The sequence below is a fragment of the Cetorhinus maximus genome, chromosome 20 (genome assembly GCF_964194155.1).
Source record: "Cetorhinus maximus chromosome 20, sCetMax3.hap1.1, whole genome shotgun sequence".
In the NCBI taxonomy this organism is placed as follows: Eukaryota; Metazoa; Chordata; class Chondrichthyes; order Lamniformes; family Cetorhinidae; genus Cetorhinus; species Cetorhinus maximus.
Genome location: NC_135898.1, coordinates 29,471,114 through 29,476,168, shown reverse-complemented (window position 1 = coordinate 29,476,168; position 5,055 = coordinate 29,471,114).

The following is a 5,055-nucleotide window of genomic DNA, read 5'->3' as shown; positions in this document are numbered from 1 at the left end:
ATCAACGGGCCCCCACAGCTCCACCAATCATCCAGACCGCGCCCGCACGCTTCCACCAATCAGTGATCCAAGGTTCACTGCACCAATCAGTGAGCCGGCGCACCTCCACCAATCAGTGATCCAAGGTTCACTGCACCAATCAGCGAGCCAGCGCACCTCCACCAATCGGTGATTCCGCGCCCGCGCACCTTCTCCAGTCAGCGAACAGCTAGACCACGTTGGCCGAGTGGTGTTGAAAGTGGCGCTGTGATTGGTCGTCTGACTGCCAATCAGGGAGATTACTGGCATTCTATTCAAAAATAGGAACCAATAGGAATTGGTGAATCATAAGATCATTGGGGTCTCCCTCAGTTAGTCCAAATCGAGTGGAATGCCTGAGGTGGCGGTGAAGGGTGGTTCACCGGTAAGCAGTGACCACAGTCACCAAGAAGCGGAGGAGATCTCGCAAGCAGAGCTATTCCACTGACGTGTACAGGGTGCTGACCCAGGTCCACCCTTTTACCAGGATCTTGTCCAAGGCATGAATGTTATGAACCCCTTCATTGTGGACACTTTCAAGCGCATCGCCTCCGAGGCCTCACACCTCACTCACTACAACAAGCAGCACACCATATGGTTGCAGAGAGATCCAGGAGCGCCGTCCGCCTCATGCTACCAGGGGAACTGGCCAAACACGCTGTTTCTGAAGGCACGAAAGTGATCACCAAATACACCAACTCCATTTAGGCCCATCATTCTAAAGATTATGAACATAGAAGAATCATGGCACGTCGGTGGCTTTTTGGTCCTTTGTGTCTGTCAAGGTGACCAACTCCTGTGAAATAAAATGAGCAACACGGGGTGACCAGATTTTACCCTGAGGTAATGCTCCCTCACCAACAAGTTTCCCTTTGCAGCTCCTCAGGTGCAGCAACTTCTTTGTTATTATCATTATACTACTAGAAACACGTGATGTGACCATAAATCAGTGCCTTTTCAGCTTGGCAAAGTCAATTCCCTGCCAATTCCAGAGAAAACCACGCTCTTCGAATGCAAACAACTCAGACAAGTGCCTTCCGGACTGAATATTGAGTTCAACAATTTTAGATCATGAACTCTCTCCTCCATCCCCACCCCCTTTCCGATCCCCCTTTTTTCCAATAATTTATATAGATTTTTCTTTTCCCACCTATTTACATTATTTTTAAATGTATTTCCATCCATTGTTTTATCTCTACCTTTTAGCCTATTTCGATCCCTTCCCCCCACCCTACCCCCGCTAGGGCTATCTGTACCTTGCTCATCCTACTTTCTACCCTTAATGTCACCTATTAGCACAATTCTTAACTAATATCACCACCGTCAACACCTCTTTGTCCTATTGTCTATGACATCTTTTGGCTATCTCTACCTATCACTGGCCCTCTATCCAGCTCTACTTGTCCCACATCCCCTTAAACCAGCTTATATTTCACCTCTTCTATTTTTCCTTAGTTCTGTTGAAGAGTCATATGGACTCGAAACGTTAACTGTGTTCCTCTCCACAGATGCTGTCAGACCTGCTGAGTTTTTCCAGGTATTTTTATTTTTGTTTTGGATTTCCAGCATCCGCAGTTTTTTGCTTTTGCCTCCCACCTTCCTGCTGCCCATCTCACCCAGAACTGCATTCCACGTGTTATCTGAAAATGTAATGTCGTGCTGCAGGACATAGCGGCACACAAACTGCACCGATTGCGGGGAAGTGCAGCACATAAGCTGCACTGAATGTGGGGGAAAGTGACACAAACCGCACCGACCGCAGGGAAAGGCGGCATAGATCACACCAACCATTGGAAAATGCGGCACACAGACCGCACCGACTGTGGGGAAATGCGGCACACAGACCGCACCAACGGCGAGGAAATATGGCACACAAGCTGCACTGACTGTGGGGAAAAGCAACACAAAAACCACACCAACTGCAGGAAAACAGAGCACACAAACCGCACCGACCGAGGGGAAATGGGACACACAAGCTGCACTAACTGTGGGGAAAAGCGACACACAAACCACACCGACAGCAGGGCAAACCGGCGGGTCTAGGACGTTTGCACAAAGCTAAATAGAGCTATTCAATTCAGACTCGTTCTGATCCTGGAGAATAAAAGGGGAAGCTGAAAACCGGAACATCCGAACCATTTTGAGGAAATTGACGGGACCACTAGTACATTTGATGAAAACTCGAGGTTGTAACGGCAAACCAGGATGTGTGGTCACCCCAACTAGTGGATGCATCACTCTCGCTCACTTTTCTGATTGGATTACGTGTCTTGACCTTTTGATTGTGCAAAACAGCCAGATTGCTTTCTGATATGCTGTTCAATTTTTTTTTTAAATCACACATTGTGAGCATCATTGACAAGGCTAACGTTATTGCCCATCCCTTATTTCCCTTGAGAAGGCGATGGTGAGCTGCCTTCTTGAACTGCTGCAATCCATGTGGTGTAGGTACACCCACAGTGCTGTTAGAGAGGGAGTTCCAGGATTTTGACCCAGCGATAGTGAAGGAACGGCGGTATAGTTCCAAGTCAGGATGGTGAGTGGCTTGGAGGGGGAACTGGCAGGTCATGGTGTTCCCGTGCATCTGCTGCCCTTGCCTTTCAAGGTGGTAGAGGTCGTGGGTTTGGAAGGTGCTGTTGAAGGAACCTTGGTGAATTGCTGCAGTGTATCTTGTAGATGGTACACACTGCTGCCACTGTGCATCGATGGTGGAGGGCGTGAATGTTGAAGGTGGTGGATGAAACATCAATCAAGTGGGCTGCTTTGTCCTGGATGGTCTCAGACAGAATTTATCTGTTTCCTTTCAGTGCCCATGATCAATGTGTTTGTGTAAAAGGGGTGTGTTTTCTTATCCTCAGGGTGAGAATCCCAATGAAATAATTTCCAGCAGCAAGCTTTTTGTGAGTTTTAAAATAAATGAGATTATTTATAATCATACACTTGCCCCAGAATTTAAAATGTGACGTCTCACTCACTCACCTCACAGACACTCTCACACACATAAAGATTAGATATAGATGAAGATAAAAACAGGACAGTTGCAACTTATAATTATCTCAGTCTCTTTCGTGGCAGGCCTTTAGTTTCTTAGATGCAGATGATGCTTTAAAGTTGAAGTGAGCGTCTGGTAAAGCAAAGGATTCTCAGTAAGCTGTGAGGTTTCTTGTAGTCGAATTTCCAGGAGGTTGGTGCACAGGTGAACAGATTGGGGGAGTCCTTCTCCCACTTTCAATGTATTGCTGTTTATTACCTTGGCTGCTTGGATAATTTGCAGCTGGTTCGATTGCTTTTGGTGGAGTCCTCTCTACAAGCAGCTTTGCCTGATTTAAATGCAGATAGAAAACATGACTGTGTCATCATGTGACTTTTACAAGTTCAAAGTCCTTTTACCAAATAAGGTGGGTGGTTACATTAAGTACCTGAGTTGTCGTTAAATACCTTAAGAGTTTGAGACACCCAGTGTCTTTGTGTTTGAATGACCCATTCAGTATGAAATTTTCTTTCTGAATTATCGCAGGGAAAGACATTGATACATCATCAGTCTGGAAGGTCCCTTCGGTCCCCTCTTGAGAGAGGGGAATGTTTCAATCCACAAAAGAACACACATAGTAACATATGAATTAGGAGAGGAGTAGACCATTATGTCCCTTGAGCCTACTCCGCTATTCAAAAGATCATGGCTGATCTGATTGTAGCCTCAACTCCACATTTTGCCTACCCCTGATAACCTTTGACTCCCATGTTCGTTAAGAATCTATCTACCTCTGCTTTCAATATATTCATTCACCCTGCATCCACTGCTCTCTGGGAAGAAGAGTTCCAAACATTCATGACCCCTGAGAGAGAAAAAATTCTCCTTATCTCCTTATTTTTAAATTGTGTCCCCTAGTTTTGATCTCCCCTACAAGAAGAAATACCCTTTCAGCATCCATCCTGTCAAGTCCCCTCAGGATCAATATGTTTCAATAAGATCATCTCTCAGTCTTCTAAACTCCAATGGATACAGGCCCAACCTGTGCAACCTGTCAGACAGCCATCTTTTGCAGCCTTTTGTGGTCATTTTTAAAATATAAAAATTAATTTGAAGTTCAGAATATAATGGGGCATAACAATGGTGTCAAACTTCTTGAGTGTTGTTGGAGCTACTTTCATCCAGATAACTGGCGACTCACACTCGTGACTTGTGCCTTGTAGATGGTGGACAGGCTTTGGGGAGTCAGGAGGTGAGGATTCCTAGTCTCTCATTTGATTGGCCACAAAAGAAATTTTTTAATTGGTTGGCTCCATTGATTGGCTGATGGCTTCATGTGATGCCTATTGATTTTCTGCTCTAGTTCTGGCATTGTCTCGGCCATTTAATGTGTTTCTCGGGGGGTTCTGATGATGTTCCACCAAACTTACATTGTAAAATTCAGGCAGCTGCTACAGAAATTCAGGGTTTAATTTTTTGTGTGTATCAGAAACACAAATGGCACGCCGGTAAACTTTCATCTTTAGCACCTTGGATTGCCCAACCATTATAGAACTAGCCTGAAAATCAGTGGAATGAAAACTGGGTGGCTCTAGAAACTGCTATGCCAGATTACTTTTTTTTTTGGAAAATATACTTTATTCATAATATACCTGAAAGAACATTACAAAACATTTCAAAATGGCCATCACAAAAAGTGCAATCCTATACAACTTTTCCACATTGATCATGAGGTGCTTCAATACAATCAATGAACATTACAGACATTTCAACATGGTCATTACAGACAGACAGTGCAATGGTATTCAAGTTCTCTACATAGATCATGTTGCACTCTGAGGTGTTTCAATATAATTATGAAACGTAGTTTTCACTGCATACATTCCTTCTGAGTCATACAGCCTGAGAGATCTATACAATTCCCAACCCCTCGGTGCACTATGGCAGAAAGGTTTTAGGCACCGACCTTTCCCCATTGCGCTTTTGTGCCGGCTGCCCTAAGCTTTAGTGCATCCCTCAGCACGTAGTCCTGGACCTTGGAATGTGCCAGCCTGCAGTGCTCAGTC